We start from the raw sequence: 20,382 nt of genomic DNA, 5'->3' as shown, positions 1-20,382 counted from the left end.
TTTAGATGATTTATAGAATGCCCTTTGCATAAGCCACAGGGCAGTTTACAGCACATGGGGACACACAGCTAGGATTGCACAAATCTGTCAATTTCCGTTGCTGTTTTTTCCCCACACTTAGGTTCATTTCTCTCCATTTCCACATTAGTTTATAAACTTTTTTTTTAATTAAAAATCCTCATGAAAATTCATAGAGTCATAGAATGGAATTGTAGAATTGGAAGGGGTCTATAAGGCCATCAAGCCCAACCCCCTGCTCAATGCAGGAATCCAAATTAAAGCATACCCGACAGGTGCCTGTTCACCTGCTCAGCAGAACATTCTCCCTCTTTCCTCCTCCGGCATGCCCCCTAAATCTATTCTGAGGGTTCCTCCAACCCTCTCAAACAGGTTTGGGGGACTGCACTTCTTCCCCAGAATATTACTAAAAGCCAAAGATAATGACTTGCTACAATAACTGTGTTGCAACTGCATATGGAATTTCAGGGTCTGATTTTTCATTGAGAGATGTCATACTAGTTCAACCCTAAGATTTATCAGCATCAGAGTGAATTTCTTATGCAATTTTGCCCAATATATACAATTTTGCAAAGCATTTTCCCCTAATATAAAGCATTTTTGTATGTTGTTTTCACTCATATAGGCACCATTTACTCTAGCTGTACATGTTATTTGGCTGAGAATTGCACTGCAAAAATTGGAGAATTGTGAATTTTGAAGGATCACCATGTTTTCAGCTGTGGATTAGGTAGGTTTCCCTTTACATGCAAACTGGATCGAATTTCTCCCCCATCCCTAACAACAAAGTCAAGTAAGAATACATGAAATCCATAAAAAAACTCTGCCGTTCTTAGAATAACAATTTGACAATTTAGAATAACATTAGCAATGACTAATAACAGCTGCAACTAATCCATTTGTTTAATCAGGTCTCTTCTTCTCCAAACACCCTCTGTAAAAAGGTGCATGTCAGCCAACCGCATAAACCTTTAAAGAGATGGTGCCGACCACACCTCACTAGGGAGGAGTTCAAGATATGAGGAGCTGCACTGAAAAGGCCCTTTCTCACCCTCCCCCATGTACTTCATCCTGTGTAGGGACCACCAAGAGTGCCTCATCTGCTGATCTTCAAGAACAAGCAGATCTTCTTTTTTTAAAGGACTCATGAGCATCCATCTGCATTTCAGTGTACATTTCTCTACTAGATACATTTTTGTGTCCAGCTTTGTCTAACACTAGGAGTGGGATCCATTGGCTGGTTCGAAAGCATTCTGTTGACCCAACAGGCCAGTATCAATTCAAGTTGATTCTTTGTCTACTACCCACTGCTTTTACCAATCCATTTTCCCCCTTGCAATAATAATAATATTAATATCGATATTTTAAAAGAAAATATTGATCATTTTAAATTTTGAAAGGCAATATAGATAAAAGAAAGGAAATATCAATAAAGTTATTGGTCTTAATATCAATATTTTAGAGGCAGATTTTTTTAAAAAAATTTTTTTTTCAAAAATAGGCACAGAAAATCGCTACACAAAAATCTGATCCGCAATGGCACAGAACAAGCAAATTAATTGGAAATTTGGTATCAAATCCGAATTGGGCATAATTCTAGCACATCCCTATCTAACACACACATTTTTGCAAATGTTTCCCTCCCTAATATTTTTCTACGTTATTTTCACTAATAAAATGTGCTATTTTTCAGCCTAATCTACCTTGCAGGATTGTTGTGAGGATAAAAGGAGAGGGAACCATTTACTCCCCTTGGGTAGCTTGAGAAGACCAAGGTGGGGGAGGAGGAGAATGAGAAAGTCAAGCTGGAACTAGTTAATTAACCTGGATAGGAGGAAAAGAAATTGCACAGACACACAGGCCTCATAATTATAAAAAAGCAACAAGGACTTAATGAAGAAGCCTGCTGAGAGGGCACTGCCGAGGGCAGTTAGTGCTTCATTCCATTAATTACAACTCCCCACTACCACCCCCTGAATGAAACCGCCAACACCATTCACAGCATCACGGATGCAGGGGGAAAACCGCCATGGCTTTTATTTAAATAAATGCGATGGATGAAAGCAAAGAAGAACCTGACTTGAAAGCAATAAAAACAGTTTCAGGACATTAGATTTTCTGTTTGGGATGATGAATGGCTAGTATTATTGGCAAAATGAATTGTAGGTTTTTAGTTCTTGGACATTTTTTCTTTCCTTTCCTTTAAAATACAACATCCACCCAAAATTTGACAGTGTCCCTTTAGATTCATCATCTTTTCCTCCTTCCTCCATTAGTGGGCAGAAGGGTTAAAAAGAACTGGCACTCAAGTGGTCTGGGCTGCACTGAGTTATTGATTTGTTTATTTTGTGAAAATGCTATCCAAAAGGATTTGGCTATTTTTAAACGGCTTGCTTTGGGAGTTTTGTATGAGAGAGAGAGCAAGAGCTTGTGTGTATGTGTGTGTGTGTGTATGTTTTGATCTGTTGCCAGATTCCATGGAGAATGCAGCAAGGCTAGAGGCAGGGCACGAGACAAAGGCAGCCAGACCACGGACAGCTCCAAGTGAGCAACTTGCTCCAACAGTTGTTGGGAGCAGACTGGGGCCTTTTAAGCCTCTGTCTCCAGACTTCTTCCTCCAGGTTCCACTCCCTTGTAGAGAGCTCCAGAGCTTTAAAGCCTGAAGATGGACACTCCTCCTCTGTGCCATAGCCTCCCTCCTGTTGCGCCTTCTGTGCCGCCAGACTGGTGATGTGCAGTGGGAAGCATCAGGCTCAGGGAACAGTGCCCTTGGGGGTCTAGGTGCTGGTCATAGAGGCCCTGGTGGTACGAGAGGTTCCTCTGGGAGTTCCTATCAAATAGCCTCAGACATAATGGTTTCCCAATCTTCTGCAGTCACCTCTGAGCCCTGACGCTGACCTGACTCTCCCTCTGGTGCCCCTACAGCCTCCAACTCCATGTCCAGATCACTGCTAGATTCAGGGATCATGTCAGTGTGGGATGGTGGCAGTGGAGGACCCCAATTTCACAAAAGGACTGGAGATTTCCAATCTCTGTTTCACTGTATATTGGCTACATAGCAGGATTTACACTTTAGAATAATTAATTAATTAATAGTTGTTTGTTGTTGTTCATGGATATTAATGAAATCTTGTGGTCCTCTCTTGTATGTGTTTTCTTAGAAACAAGTCCTACAGTGTTCAATGGCCCTTCTCCCTGATAAATGTGCATACAGAGCCGGCCCTACCATTGCTTGAAGGAAGTCTCAAATTCAATCCTGTCATCTCCAGGTGGACCTGGAAAAGACTCCTGGACTGAAACTCTGAAGCTCTAATGATAGTCAGGGTGGGCCAGCCTTCTCCAGCAGGGTGCCCTTCAGATGTTCCCTTTATGGGGAAAGTGATGAAGAGGGTTATGGTGCAAGAGTTGCAAGTACTCTTGGATTAAACCAATTATCTTTATTTATTTATTTAAACTTATAGACTGCCCCATAGCCGAAGCTCTCTGGGCGGTTCACAAGACAAGAAACATCAGAAGTACAATAAACCTATAACAATATAAACACATTAAAAATTTAAAATGTTAAAAATTAAAACAATATCCACACATACAAGCAAGTTAAGAGCATGTTAAAAGCATGTTAAAAGCATGTTAAAAAGCCTATTCCAATGTTGACCTATTCCAATCCAAGTTCAGGACTAGTGAGGGGACTGAATTGCTCTTAGTTGCCCTAATACACAGCTGGGGAACCTTTGGCCCACCAGATGTTGATGGACTGCAACTCACAGGAAGGGAGAGTGCTCTTTGCGCTTAAGTCCTGCTTGCAGACTTTCCAGGGGCAACTGGTTGGCCACTATGAGAAAAGGATGCTGGACCAGAGGAGCCGTTGGCCTGATTCAGCAGGCTCTTCTTATGTTCTTATTTCCCCAACATGTTTCAATTATGTTTTTTTGTCAGGGGAGATAACTGCAAGTTCTTCTTTGACAAAAAAGGGGCTTTCAAAGTGTTTAGGTTGACACATCACATTTCTAGTAAAGACCTAATCAAAACACTTATGGTAACTCTGTCTTTCATTTGGCACCTGTTTGAGGTTCACTTCCCTTTTTTGCATATATCTATGCTAGACTAGATATAGGGTGTGACTCAGCCAGCACACCTTAATATAGAGCACCTGTCTCCCATAGAATCCAGGTCTTCATAAACAGATTGCACCAGTGGTGGGGAACCTGTGCCCTCCAGATGTTATCGCCCTGCATCTCCCATCAGCTCCAGTTAGCATGGCCAGTGGTCAGGGATGATGGGGAGTTGTAGTCCAGCAACATCTGGAGGGCCAAAGGTTCCCCAGCCCTGTCCTAATGGATTACCTTTTCCAGGAGAAGGACAGGGGGAGTACAACCCTGTTATTCATACTTGATTCTCAGCAGCTTTTGATACCCTTCATCATGGTATCCTCTTGAAGTGAGCTGGGCTTTGGGGACACTCTTTTACAATCTTTCTGGTCCTATCTCCAGGGTCAGTTTCAGAGAATAGTGTTGGGTTATTATCTTTCAGCACCTTGGCAGTTGTGTTTTGTGGTGCCACAGGGTGCCATCCTATCCCCAATGCTATTTATCATCTACATGAAACCCTTGAGAGTGGTCATTAGGAGATTTGGGGTGAGGTGTTATCAATATGCTGATGATACTCAGCTCTATTTCTTTGCAACATCTGAATCAAGAGAGACTGTGCAAGCCCAGTGCCTGGACTCAGTAGTGGCCTGTATGAGGGCCTATAAACTGACTGGCCAGATGGAAGTGTTGTTGGTGAACAGTTCCTAAGTCCGGATAATTGGTCAATTGCCTGCTTTAGAATGGGTTGTGCTCCTCCTGAAGGAGCAAGTTCGTAGGCTGGGGTTGATCCTGGTTCCATCTCTGTCACCAGAAGCTTCAGCTGCTTAGACAGAGATGACTGTCAGAATAGTCTGACCATTCTTGTGCTGATACCTTTCAGACTAGATTACTGCCGTGCTCTCTATGTGGGGCTGCCCTCGTGGTTTACCCAGAAGCTGCAGCTAGTGCAAAATGTGATGGCTTGACTGCTCACTGGAGTGGAATATCACCATCATATTATGTTGCTCCTGAAAGAATTGCACTGGCTGCCAATTAGCTACCAGGCTAAGTTCAAGGAGCTGGAACTGTAAACAAAGCCCTATACAGTGTTGGACCAGGATACTAAAAGATCGTCTTACCTCTTATGTTCTCAACTAATTACTGTGCTCTACAGATACTGTCTTATCAGCAGGTCCATTCCACACAGTGTCAGAATTGGGCCTTTACAGTGGTGGCTCCTACCTTTTGGAACTCTCCCCCATTATATATCAGACAGGTACCATCTCTATTGTTTTTTCAGCATCTACTGAAGACATTCCTCTTTCAACAAGTCTTCTAAGTGGACATTTTTATTCCAGTCAGTATCTGTATTGGCTTTGAAATTGTTTTATATGTGTGATCGTTTTAGATATGTTTTTATTGCTCTGTGAAATCGAGATGATTCCTAGGAAGTGATTCATAAATGAAATGAAAATAAAACAATAAATAATGTTCTCGATGACAGTTCCCACCATTCTTGACCACTGGCCATGCTGAACTGGGGCTGATGGGAGTTGTAGTCCGAAACATATGGAGGGTACCAGGCAAGGGAAGGCTGGTGTACCTGATACGCAATGAAATGGATCAACAATGGTCTGATTTGGTAGAAAGCAGTTTCTTCGTGGTGCTTTCTCCCAAGTAAGCATGCAGTTGACAGAGCAACCCGGCTAGGCTAGTTGACAATACTGTTAACTAAATGTGAGATACCCTTTTCAGCCTGAGGGAGCATATTCCCTTCTGGGCAACCTTCTGAGTGCCACATGCCAGTAGTGGGCGGAGACAGAGGCAAAAATGGGTGGAGCAATGAATGCAAATGTTTACCTTTGAACAGTAGGTTAGTTCCTACACAGACTCTCACACTCCTCTGCTATCCCCCCCTCAGGCAAGGAAGAGGCATGATCAGAGTTCAAGGACACATTCCACCAGGGCAAAAATGTTTGGGGTGTGGAAAAAGGACCACCGAAGGGGTGTGGCCTGTGGAGAGGGGGTGTGGCCTGAAAACTGTTCCAAGGGCCTAATAGAGAGGCCTGGAGGACCACATTTGCCCCCCAGGCCTGAGGCTCCCCCACCCCTGCTGCTGACAATACTGAAGAAGCAATGGTCTGACTCTGTATAAGGCATCTTCCTCAGTTTCCCTGTGGCATATGTTTTGCACTGTGTCTAGCACCCAGCTGGTAGGCTAGCATGCTTTGCAGGGTAACTAAGGCTGGCACGTCCAGTCTAAGGGGAGGCCTGCTGTTTGAATCATTGTCACACAGAGAGGGGGGAGCTGTTTCTTTCTTCTGCAAGCTGGCCACCAGCGGATGGAGGTAAGGACAAAGAGAGGCACATTACAGCTGGCACTTTTCTCTGGCTATAGCACCTGCCTCATCATTGCAGACACCAGGAGTCTATCCTGCTTCCTATGGCGAGAATTATTTCTGCATTAGATGGCTTTTCCAATGACTTCTTTCTGCTCAGCTGCTAAGCCTGCAAGCTGTTCAAATTAAGATCGCCTCCCTGTGTCCCAGCTGGCAAAAGCAGGTTCTTCCACATATGGCTGCCACTTCCTTTACTTGCACCCTGGCGGTCTCTCTATCTGACCAAGTGCCCCTGCCTCATCCCGAGGTCTCGAAGGCACTTGCCAGTGTTAATTCCATTCCTGGCCCTTCTGTTTCCCGTAACACAATCATGTGGTGAGAAAAAAGGAATTTGTATTTGAGAGAGGTCTGTGCAGTGTGCATGTGTGGGGAATGATTACGAAGCCGCAGTAGGTGATGGGATTAGTGCTTTAGCCTGGGATAAAGGGCTGTCAGAGACCAGTGGTGGAGATAGCAGAACAGTAAATGCCCATCCTGAGTCATCTGGGCCTGTGATAGATGAGGGAGTGGCGTGGGCAATGACATGTCTGATCACTTTTGACTCTTTTTTTTTAAACCTAGTGGATTTGGGATTATCTGCAGATTGCCAGAGGGTTTAACAATAGCAACAAAAAAGTTTGGAAAACAGTAGGGTTCTCTGGATATATAATGTCCAGGGCCAGACTATTCTTTGACTTTTAAAGCCTCGCTACACTTTCTGACATTAGCAGGTTCAAGGCTGACTCAGCGGTTGGCTGGCTTGTTTTTACTTTTTTTTCATGGCATGACTCCCAAAATAGCTCTAGGAGGATGGCAAATTGCAGTCCCTCTTCTCTAGCCTAGTGTGAGATTTGTATGTCTTATTATGCATCCCTTAGGTCAGATCTGGGAAACCTTTGGTGCTCCGCATGTTGCTGAACTACAGCTCCCATCATCCCTGGCCATTGGCCATGCTTGCTGCGGCTGATGGGAGATGTAGTTCAGCATCATCCGTGGGTCCAAAGGTTCCCACACCTGCCTTTGTTCAAAGACATAGGAAACTGTCTTATACCTGGTCAGAATGATTATCTGTCAGGCCCAGAATTGTCTACTCTGAGCAGCAGAGGCTTTACAGGGCTGTGTTACATCTCCTGCTGTCAGATGTTGTTGGACTACAACTCCCATGCTGTTGAGTAGCTGGGAGTTGTGAGTCACAGGTTACACATACCCTGCTGCAGGAGTAGCCAACATTGTTGGGTTACAACGTCCATTGTCCCTGACCTGATGGGTCAATCATTTTAACAACATCTTGCACCAAATCTGGGGGGGGGGGGGCAACTAGGATTAAGTCCAAAGTTGCCTCCCTCTAGTCAGTTCCTCAGCTGCTTTGGAAGGAAGGGTGGGGTACACATTGAATAAAGCATAATAAATAATAATTACCTGTCCCGAAGCACAGACTCTTAGGGTATCTAAAAATTTTACATCTTTATTGTGAGCAGAACACATGTTTGCCCAGTCTATGCAATGGTGATGATAATACAGTAATGATAAATATGCAAGAAAACAAACCAGGAAATCAAAAGCAGCAATCAATGCAATCAAAGACATATTAGTGTTAAAGGTCTAGGGAAACAGTGCTTTTATTCCTTAGCGTGGGGGTAGGACAAAAGTATGATAAATGAATAAAATGAGAAGTATATTCTGTAAAGATGTACTTTCAATAGAGGGAGGTGTGACTGAGTGTGAGGAGCACCAAAAGGATCTTTCCAAACTGGGTGAACAGGCAGTAAAATGGCCAATGCAATTCAATGTATAGAGGTGTAAAGCGATGCACATTGGGGGGGGGAATATTAGGGCAGTGCACAGCCCTCCCTATCCGTCTTGTGGCCATGATCCGTGGGCCCCGAGGCGGTCCCAGTCTGCCCTATTCCAAAAATGGGATCACACATTCTGCCCTGGATCCATCCCCAAAGTTATTTGGGGGCAGGGAGCAGAGCTAAGAGTTTTTAAATTAAAATATTTTTTAATTAAAAAAAGATGCTATGTCTCCTTCTTCCCCACCTACCCCCTGAGTGGGAGCAGGCAGGTGCAACCTGTGCAGGAAGGAATCGCTTTGCTTACCGCCGCAACTGGCACCACACAGAATGAATCCTCCTGCTTATCAGCTGATAAGCAAGAGGATTCCCTGCTGCGGGGTGTTGCTGCTTTGCGAGAGGCTTCCCTGAATGCAGAAGGGGATTTGGTGTGCAGGGCTTGGGGAGGTTTGGCAAGAAGGAGGAGAGATTGAGCAGAAAAGGCAAGCCCTGACCTTCTCCCGCAAAGAGGTGCCTTTCCTGTCTGACCTTCTCCTTCCTGCCCACAGCTGCCTCTTCTTCCTGCCCTTCAACTCACCCCCTGATAGCCCCAGATCACTCTGAGTCACATACCCAACCCGTAATGATCTGGGGCTATTTCAACCTGACTCAGCCAAGGCTCAAGTGCCTCAGGCCTTGGCCGAATACAGAGCAGAGCTCTAAAAAAAAATCTGAATTTCACATACACTCTTATGGGGTCTGAAATAGCAATGATTGGCCAGGAATGAGAGCTTGGGGCCATGGTAGACAGCTAGATGAAAATGTCAAACCCAGTGTGCGGCAGTTTTGAAAATGGTGAATTCCAGGCTAGGGATCATTAGGATTGAGAATAAAACTGCCATTAACATAATGCTGTTCTACAAATCTATGGTGCAACTGCAGTTGGAATAGTGCGTACAATTTTGGTCATCTCGCCTCAAAAAAGGGTACTGTAGAGCTTCAAAGGATTCATAAAAAGCCAAGCCAAATGATCAAGGGGTTGGAGCAACTCCCCTATGAGGAAAGGTTGCCGCATTTGGGGCTTTTCAGTTCAGAGAAAATGTGAGTAAAAGGATGCATGATAGAGATATATAAAATTATGCATGGTGTGGAGAAATTGAATAGAGGAAAGCTTTTCTCCCTTTCTCATAGCACCAGAACTTGGGGACATTTGATGAAGCTGGATGTTAAAAGATTCAGGACAGACAAAATAAAGGATCTCTTTACACGGTGCAGAGGTAAACTATATAATTCACTCCCACAAGAGGCAGGGATGGCCGTCAACTTGGATGGCTTTAAAAGAGGATTAGACAAATGCATGGAGGGTAAGGCTTAATCTGGACTCACTGGGGTTTTACCTTGGGACCTTGCTGCTATTCAGCCTCAGATTGTGGGAATTAACAATAGAGACGGCTTCTGTGCATGTGCTGAGGACTACATCACTGGGTGACCCCACCCAGCACCCTGCACTTTTCAAATTTAAGGGGAGCGCTTTCAGCTCAGAAGGGTACAATTTCCCCTGAATGCTGATACCTCTCTTTATACCAGTTGTACAGCAGGAGAAAGGAGGTGGCCACGTGTCATGAAGGGCCCAGCTTAGTCTGAGTTGGGCTGGTGCCAAGTGGGGATGTAGCAACAGATCATACATAGCCAGGTTAATGAGAATGTCATCCCTGAGGCTATGACAAAGCCCAGAGAGCAAGGGCTGGGTGGACGTGGACGGAGAGTGGGCTCCAAATGATATTCCCTAATTAGCCGGCAAATATGAGATGATGCTTGGTGTAATTGCTTGGAATAACGTCTTGCAGCCTGGATCCATTCTGCAGCAGCCTGCGTGTGCTGCATCCCGGCTTCCTGTCCCCTCTGTCATTTCTCATTTCATTCTTCCCCAAATTTGATTGCATCGTCTTGGAGGCTACAGTTGCCAGGGCAACACCATGGAGTCATTATGCTTATGCAACTGACGTCTCACCCCTCAAAGGACTGGCTATTTGACTGTCCATTCCTTCTCATGCACTCCTTTCCTCTTGCCGTTCAAGCATATCTTTCAGCTTGTTCTTAGAGGCCCCATTGCTCAGGTGGACAGTGCACGATCTGCACACACAAGACTCCCAAGTCCAATCTGCAGCAAAGGCCTCTGGCAGGGAGTCTGAGAGCTGGGCTTGAGATCCACTGCAAAACAGGTTGGAGCTGCTGGATCAACCACTCGTTTTCATGTAGGAATCTGAGAGCAGAAAGGAAAAGAAGTCTGCTGGGCCAGAGTAAAGGCCCATCTAAATCCAGCATCCTCTATCTTTAAGGGAAGGGCCATAGCTCAGTGGAAGAGCACATGAAGAAGGTCCTACGTTCTATTCCAGGACCTTCAGATAGGGCTGGGAAAAACTCCTGTCTGAAACCATGAAGAGCCACTTCAATCGGTATGGAACCTGTGGCCCTCTAGAAGTTGTTGGACTACAGCTCCCATAATCCCTGAACATTGGCTATGCTCTCTGGGGCTGATGGGAGTCCAACAATTTCTGGAGGGCCATCCCTGGTGTAAATAACACTGAGCTACATGGCCCTGCCATGTACCTCAGTAGCTTCCTATTTCCTAATCGCATCCAGGCAGTGTCCCCACTGGCTTTTTGGGGAAGGACCATACCTAAGTGGCAAAGCGCCTACTTCGCATAGATTCATAGAATAGTAGAGTCGGAAGGTGCCTATGAGGCCATCGAGTCCAACCCCCTGCTCAATGCAGGAATCCAGGTTAAAGCACAACTGACAGGTGGCTCTCCAGCTGCCTCTTGAAGGCCTCCAGTGTAGGAGAGCCCACCACCTCCCTAGGTCATTGGTTCCATTGTCGTACTGCTCCAACAGTTAGGAGGTTTTTCCTGATGTTCAGCTGAAATCTGCCGTCCTGTAACTTGAGCCCATTATTCCCTCTTTGCAGAAGATCCCAGGTCCAACCACCAGCACTTACAGGCAGGTCTAGGAGAGACCGCTGGGGAGCCACTGCCGGTGAGCTTACTGAGCTAGATGGACCAATGATCAGACTCAGTGATCTATAAGAACATAAGAAGAGCCCTGTTGGATCAGGCCATCTAGTCCAGCATCCTGCTCTCACAGTGGCCAACCAGTTGCCAATGGGAAACCTGCAAGCAGGACCTGGGTGCAAACAGCACTCTCCCCTCCTGCAGTTCCCAGCAACTGGTATTTAAAAGTATAGTAGCCACTGATAGCCTCACCTTCCATGAATTTGTCTAATCCCCTTTTAAAGCCATCCAAGTTGGTGTCCATCACTGCCTCCTATAGGAGTGAATTCCATGGTTTAACTATGTGCTGTGTGAATAAGTACTTTATTTTGTCCTGATTCTCCCAACATTCAGCTACATTGGATGTCCATGAGTTCTAGTGTTATGAGAGAGGGAGAAGAACTTATCTGTGTTCATCTGTCACCAGAACAAGCCATCAGTACCACTCCCATTTTTATACTATCCCTGCCGTTTCTGTGGCAATCCAGGTGCTTGGGTGACCAGTTTCGAGGGTGAATTCCTTACTGGAGAAATGAGTGAGAGGAAGCTTTGGGGGGAGGTGCAGGTCTCCTACAGAGAGGGACTAAAAAGCCCAGGGCTGTTTTTGTCCATTGGAATTGGTATCTGTTGCTCATAGAAACTGGTAGGGCGGAAAGCAGGGAGCCCAACAGCAGGTGGTGCCAGAGCCAATGACAGGCAGAGACAACTGATTCTACTTTTGCCCCCATCCTCCTCCTTGCTGAGTTCTACAAGGGGCAACACTGAGACTCCAGAGTGGAAGCTGACAGGCACTGCCACACCCTGGACTGGTTGTTGTAAGCAAAAAGGTGGGGATGGCTGAGGGCAGATGAATGTTGGTGGGGCTGTGCCCCATTTGCCCTAATGGACCAGCCTCCACTGATAGTAACGCATAATACTCCTCTTGCTTCAAAATGTGATAAATTGATAAGAGAAACATTTTTCTCCCTGTCACAATACTAGAATGTGTGGACATCCAATGAAGCGAAATGTTGGGAAATTCACGTCAGGCAAATGGAAGTACTTTTTCACACAGCTCATAGTTAAACTATGGAATTCACTCCCATAAGGGGTAGTGATGGCCACCAACTGGGATGACTTTAAAGAGAATTAGGCAAATTGATGGAGGATAAGGCTAATAATAGCTACTAGCCACAGTAGCTATGTTCTGTCTGCATGGACAGATGCAGTATGCCTTGGAATGCCAATTGCTGGGAATCACAAGTGGGGAGAGTGTTATTGTGCTCAGGTCCTGCTTGCAGGTTTCCCATTGGGGCATTTGGTTGTCCACTGTGAGGACAGGGTGTTGGACTAGATGGGCTTTGGCCTGATCCGGCAGGCTCTTATTACTCTCTTATATTCTGATTCTACCAGACTTACAGTGGAAACAGATAGCTGGCTGAAGAAGCTGGAACCAGATGTCGATTCATGACATGGGTATGCACACACACACACACATGCACGCATATGCGCACTCTCTCTCTCTCTCTCACACACACACCAGTGTTTTATAGAAAATTGCCTTGTTGTGGAAGCTTTTCTGCATCACAATACACTTATTAGGTGATCAACCTCTGTCTCATCATCTTTTGTGCAAGCTTTTCTTTGGCCTGATCCAGCAGGGCTGTGCCTTTGTACACTGAGGAGACCTCAGGTTCGAGGCTCAGGCAGGGCTGAAGCCTGATGCCCACACACAACATAGCATGGAACGTTGGAGAGAAAAGCTAGAGAAGAGGAACACGATTCATCCTTCTGAAGCGGAGGTTGGGACTGTGATTGATCAACTTTCTTCCAACGCTCTCTCTCTCTGTCTGCTAAAGTGATCTGGCTTGCATGTGTGAACCCAGCCCCTCTCAGATTGATGAGTTCTCTTAGCCCTGTGAGGATGCAGGGAGTGGGGGAGGGAAGTAGATGAAAGATATTGTTTTTCAGGTAGAATAGCTTCCAAAATGGTACATTTGCTTTCAAAGTGCTGTTTGGAATGCATATGAACCGCTGCCTCCAGCTACAAGAAGCGAAGCCATTAAAGTTCAAGTAGCTGTGGTTTCTGGGTTTGTTTCCCCCCCCTTTCCTTTCCACCAAATGACCCCGTCTTTCCCTTCTTGCTCTGAGCAAGAGGAAAAGAGAAGGAGGAAAGGGAAGCTTCGGTGTTGCCAGTTCAGAATGCATTGCCCCCATTGGTGTTCCTGCTGCAGGGTGAATTGGAGCACTGTCTTCCATTTAATTGTGCCAGAAAAGTTAATCAAGCCCTGACATTCTTGGGTGTGTGTGTGTGTGTTATCATCTCTTTCCCCCATTATCTCTCTTTCCAAAACATAACTTATTAAAGCAAGTTGATACAGGCTGGTGTGGTGATGGAGGGCAATGCATAGGAGCTGTGCTTCCTTGTTTGGTGATCAAGGGCGGCAAATACTACCTGTGCATGCTTAATTGGCACATGCGGCAGTGGTCACTGAGGGCATTAAAGTATGAAGCGTACATGAGTATTTTGCATGTGGAATGGTGATCAAGGTCAGCAAATATGTATTGTTGTTGTTGTTATTACTTCAACTACTACTACATTTTCCATTTATCTGGCTCAAACTGACTTAGAATGCTATAAAATACAAAACCGGTTAAAAACCAAATACAGAAAAATCACAAACCAATGACAATAATGAGAATTCCTAAAGTGCTCATCCAGCTATACTATAAAAAGGGCAAATTCTACAAAATATTATTTGTGCATGCTCAGCTTGCGCATGGAATGGTGATTGAGGGCAATAAATATGAAACACCCGTGGTTCTTTTGCACATGGAATGTGCGTGATGATCAAGGGCAATTAATATATGCAACCTCATCAACAGTACCAGTTTCCAGAGGAGCAGCCACGGTATACAGTGTCACAGAAAAGAGCAACAAAAAGTCATTGAAGACTAATGGATGTATTATGGCATAAGCCTTCATGGGGAAGGGCTGTAGCTCAGTGGTAGAGCATCTGTCCTGCATGCAGAAGGTCTCAGGTTCAATCCCTTGGCTGAGAGAGACCCCACATGAAACCTTCAAAATCTGCTGTCAGTCAGTTTAGAGCAGGGATGGGGAATCTGTGGCTCTCCAGATGCTGTTGGACTCCAACCATCATCAGCCCCAGAAAGCATTGCCAATGGACAGGAATGATGGGATTTGTATCTTAATAACTTCTGGAGGGCCAAAGGTTCCCCATCCCTGGTGTAGGCAGTGCTGACCTAGATGGACCAATGGTCTAACTTGGTATAAGGCAGCTCCCTAAGCTCTTGTTAGACTCCACTTCATCAGATGCAGGAAATATAATCCTCAGTCGGCAGATAGTTGAAAGACTGCCTTCACCCTTATGAACTTGCCCAGGCTCTGAGATGAGCTATCAAAGCCTTACTCATAAGATCAATCAGGTTGGTGGACTCACACATGTCCAATTCCCTCCCAACTGTTTTGTGGATGGCCAAGCTTTCAGTAGTACAGGCTTTCAAATGGACTTTAAAGACTCAACCATCTCATCTCTCGTAGAATCATAGAATCTTGGAGTTGGAAGTGCCCTATAAGGCCATCGAGTCTAATAACTGCTCAATGCAGGAATCCAAATGAAAGCATATTGCTGCCCAGCTGCCCCCTCAATGCCTCCACTGTAGATAGCCCACCACCTCCCTAGATAATTGATTCCATTGCTTTACTGCTGCAACAGTTCAGAGGTTTTTCCTGATGTTCAGTTGAACTCTGGCTTCCTGCAACTTGAGCCCACTATTCTGTATCCTCCACTCTGGGTTGACTGAGAATCATAGAATAATAAGAGTTGGAAGGAGCCTATACGGCCATTGAGTCCAACCCCCTGCTCAGTGCAGGGATCCGGAAGAGATCCCGGCCCTCCTCTGTGTGGCAACCTGTCAAGTCCTTGAAACGTGCTATCGTATCTCCCCTCAGTCTTCTTTTCTCAAAACGAAACATGCCCAGTTCTTTCAGTCTCTCCTCATAGGGCTTTGTTTCCAGTCCCCTGATCATCCTCGTTGCCCTCCTCTCAACCTGCCCTCCTTTGAACCTGTTCCTCGCTTTCTCTTAATGGTTTTATGGTATGTCTGATTTAATTATTTTAATGCAGGTATTAAACACCTCTGGATGTTGATGAACTACAGCTCCCATCCGCCCCAGAAAGCAGGTTGTAGCTTAGCAACATCTGAAGGGCCAGCAGTTCCCAACACCTGTTTTAATGTGTTTTAGCTGATTTTAGCTGGCCTGTTACTGGCTATACTATACTATACTATACTATACTATACTATACTATACTATACTATACTATACTATACTATACTATGTTATGTTATGTTATGTTATGTTATGTTATGTTATGTTATGTTATGTTATGTTATGTTATGTTATGTTATGTTACTGTTTAAAAGATGACCTTTCTATTCTATGGTTCTTTTTTGGAGGGAGGGTTATGCAATGCATTTTCCCCACCTCTTATTATGGCCTATTCTGAAGGGAGTCTGGCTGTGAGGGCAGAGTTCAAACCACCCTGCACGAGAACCTGAGCTCTGGAAGGCTAGAAAGGTTGGTCCCTTTGTTGTTCTTTTTCCTCTCCTGAAAATTCACGGTCAAGCTGCAGGTCTGTGCGAAAGGCTAGTCAAAGATGACAATCTGAGCGGATATTCCCCAGCCACTTTTGCAAATTGGGAACTGGAGGTGCTCACAGCTGGAGCAACTTCCTTGATGGTTAATAATTTTCCAGAGGCTGAAGTATTTCTGACACACTCATTGCTGCCTGCACTTTGAACACACAAAGCTGCATGGCTGGAGTAAAGTGTTATTATTGCTGCTGAAAGATTTATGCCCTAGCTAAATTGTAATTTGGGTAATTGCATTCTGTCTCCCTAAATTGCCCCTTGTGGTTACAGTTGTATACAGCAGCATTCATATCATGCCTTGACCTCTGTTGTTGGGAAGCCATACAGTCAGAAAGCCAGATCTTTCCACTCTGTTGATGGCAGAAATCCAGGAGTAAATTATAATGTAGTCCAAGGCCAAGCATAGCAGACAAGCTGAAGTGGGGGTGATAGGTGAAGGGAGACAGGTACACGTGACCAGTCCCTGGGAGTCCAGCCAGGACTCCTCCATGTTGTGCTGCAAAACTGTTATCATGGGGAAAATATTAAAGCTAAAATATCTTTCCCTGTATGCATATGGGATAAAGATGGAAAGGTCTGTCCTTTTTGGTGTTTTCCGATTCTAATTTTTCCAGTCTTAAATCCATTTGTCCACATTTCTGCAGCAATTTGCAATGTTTTAAAAGAAAATTCTCATGAAAATACTTCAGCATTTTTGTGCAAATCTTTCCTAATAAACATAGTTTTGTAGGCAGTTTTGACTAATGTACATATTTTTGCAAGCCATTTCATGTCATATAATCCATCTTTATATGTTATGCATGTTCACTCATACAGTCATTATTATTCACACTTTCTCCTAATATATGCATTTTTGCTAAACATGGTTTGGTTGACAAATGGCATCATAAAATTCAAATACGTGCAAATTTCAAAGCATGGCTGTGTTTCAGTCCTCATATTGTTTTGGAAAGTGTGAATTTGATAGATTCGACTTGAAATGTGAACTGAATCGAAACTCCCCCATCCCTAATATGGGATGTCCATACCTTGTGAGATTTTCTGGAGCCAATTAAAAGCAGCATTAGAACAAGAAAGAACATGCACAAGAGCTAGCAAGCACCAGAGTGGGGTATTGCTTAGGGTGTTGGACTATGCCCAGGGAGGTCAGGGTTCAAATCCTCACTCAGCCATGAAGCTCACTAGGTGACCTTGGGTCAATCACTCTCTCTCAGCCTGACCTACCTTACAGGGTGGTTGTGAGAATAAAATGAAGAGGGGGGCAACCATGCAAGCCACCTTGTGCTTCTTGGAGGAAAGGTGGGTAGAAATGCAATTTTCTTTTAAACACTGAGTTGGAACTAAGCCTAGAGGGAGGAGGTGATTATAATGTAGTTCGAGCCCAACCATGGCAAACAGGCAGCAACAGCAATACCCATCTTATTGGGGCCTATAGGTCCAAGGGGCTGAGAAAGCTAGCACAGGAAACTCTAGGCCAGCAGGCCAGTTTCAACACACATTCACACACCTCCCTGTCTATCTTTCATCCAGGGAAGCAAGAAGCAGTACTGGATTTCAAGGACACGTTCCAGCCATGCAAAAGCACTTGAAAATGGAAATGGACTCCCTTCAAGTCGATCCCGACTTATGGCAACCCTACAAATAGGGTTTTCATGGTAAGTGGTATTCAGAGGGGGTTGACCATTGCTTCCCTCTGAGGCTAGTCCTCCCCAGCTGGCTACGGCCTGCTCAGCTTGCCACAGCTGCACAAGCCAGCCCCTTCCTTGTCTGCCACTGCCAGCTGTGGGGCAACTGGGCTCCTTGGGATTCTGCAGCTTGCCCACGGCTGCACAGGTGGCAGGGCACATAAGCCCTGAGGCACTCACTGTGGTGTGATCTTTAGCTGGCCCTTGACAGCCAGGAGAGACGATCCGGGGATTTGAACTCACAGACTCTGGACTCCCAGCCACGCTCTCCTCCCCACTGTGCTATACCAGCTGTCAAAAGCACTTGAGGATGGTACAAAGTAGGGCTAGTGAGAGGTATGGATTGGGGAAATAACTGAGAGCCAGAGAGAGTGGGAGGACTGGAGGGCCTGAGGTTTCTCATCCCTGACACTTGTTTCAGGCCATGCAGCTCGGTACAGTTGTTGTGTGCATGGGGGAAGATTTAAATGGGTGCTTTTCAGAACATGGCTGCTCAAGTTTTCTTTGTTGCTGGGCTCATTTCTGGTTTTACTCTGGTGTCGATCCAACGTCTTTGATTTTTATTTTATTTTTTATTTATTTTACGTTTGTGTTGTATTTTTTTTTTAAAAAAAATATTATTACTTTGTAGCTCATCCCCAGAGAATTTCTTGTGAGTGTGTGGTGACATGGAAATGCTAGAAATAAAGAAAGCAGCCCTGAAACCCCCAGCGTTCTACAAAGATTAATCAGTATAAAAAGACAAACACACACACACCAGTCAATCCTGTTGGCACTGACACTGTTCACTTTTTGGGGGGTGACAAAGCTGATGAGATCTGTGAAGGGGGGGGGAGATAGACTGACGAAAGAGAGAGCAAAAAGTCATCCACAGAAAGGATGAGGAGGGGAAAGATCTGCGAAAGGGTGGGTGGAGGGAAGCAGAGGAAAACATGTTCACTTTTGTGGCTCTGCTCTTGCTTGCTCGCTCGCTCGCTCCATTTACAGTTCTGGACAAGCTACTGCCCACTCCCCAGTCAATTCAGCATTTTCCTGGGTACAAAATGTGACCTCTCTTAACTCCCAGGCGCTTGTTATTTCATATCTTCTTGCTAGGGTGGATCCTAATCAACCAGAAAAACTCAAAATGACAAACAAACAGGAGACAGCTTTACTATCCGAGGTTCATTAGCTCCTGGCGACCTTTTAAATCTCCAAGAAATGCAGAAAGAGAAGAAGGGGAGGGGGAACAAAACCCAGGAGAGGTCTTGTTGAGTCATTGTGCTGCTTCCTCCATCCCTGTGCGCGTTTTCTAGGCGCCTCGTGATGAGTTGTATTTCTCCACAGTATTCCCAGGGCCTGCACTTAGCCAAGCAAACGCACAGAGGAGCTCTGGACCAGAGGCAGCTCTGTTAAGGGATGACAGGCAATATGTTTGCAATCGCTCAAGGTCATCCATCTCCCCAAGGTTATTGCTGGGTATTGTGTGCGTGCGCGTGTGTGGCTGGAAATGGCAAAGATTAACGGGTAAGCTCACCACCCTGTAGTATATAGGCCAGCAGCTGAAGGATGGACCCCAGAAGGGAGAAAGACTGTGACTGCATGGCATCTGTGGCTTGCTTTTCGAGAAAGGTGGAAGGAGTTGTGGGATGAAAGCCTTGTGTTGCTGTTCTGGCTCTTTGGGGCCCTACCTGTCTTGCACAAGCACCTAGGTCAGGAGTTCCCAAACTGTGATCCACAGACCACCAGTGGTCTACAAGGTTCATTCAGGTGGTCTGCGGCATGCCTGCGTGAAATATTCATAGTGATTTTTAACTGTATTTTATGGCTTCTTTTCTTTCTTATTTTTTTTTGTATTACAATTTGAATTCTGTGGAATGCAAATTGTAATACAATATATACAAAATAAACAAATCAATCAAAATACAATTAAAAACCATACAACATCTAGGACAGTGCATTACAATTGCTACAGCAGGCAGAAAAAAAATCATTAAGTGGCCTGTCAAGACCCTCAGCAATTTTCAAGTGGTCCATTGTGAAAAAACCAGTTTGGGAACCATTGGCCTAGATCCCATGCTCTACTACCATTACTAAGCCTCTGTACATGTACTGTAAATGAAATGCTTGCAAATTCTTCTCCCTCTTGACTCCATTGCCACTTCCTTCCCCTTCCTCTGTTTATGTCACGTCTTAGATTGTAAACTCCTTGAGGCAGGGATTTGTCATTTTGTACTCTGTGAAGCACTTTGCATTCTGATGGTGCTATACAGTAGTAGATGATAATGATGATGGAGGCTTTTCCTATATCCATGACTACTAAGTCTCCCTGCTCTTTAGTGCCTGAAGCCTCCACCAACATCTTTCTGACATCAGGTAAAACCTTACCTTTTCTCCACAGGCTTTTGATGGACTGTGATGCAGTTGTCTCCTGCTAGCTGCTGAAGCTTTTTGCTGCTGTTATTGGGGGTTGTTTTGTGGATTTTTTAAAACAATGAATTGCACGCATTTTACTATATCTGGGGAAAAAACCACCAACCCCTATGCTTATGGTTTTAAAAATGCTGTAATTCTCTTGGAGATTTGTGTGTGTGTGTGTAACAAGCAATGAACAAATTTAATTAATTAATATGATGCTATGTAGACTCAAACAGAAAGGAGTCAAGGACCTTAACCAAAAAAACAGAAAAAAAAACAAACACACACACACACACACACGGGAAAGCTGAGCCCTAATTTTCATCCATTTAGATTATCTCCTGCTGGGGTTTGAATATATG

This window comes from Rhineura floridana, chromosome 20 (assembly GCF_030035675.1).
Source record: "Rhineura floridana isolate rRhiFlo1 chromosome 20, rRhiFlo1.hap2, whole genome shotgun sequence".
NCBI classification, from domain to species: domain Eukaryota; kingdom Metazoa; phylum Chordata; class Lepidosauria; order Squamata; family Rhineuridae; genus Rhineura; species Rhineura floridana.
Note: the sequence above shows the minus strand (reverse complement) of the source record.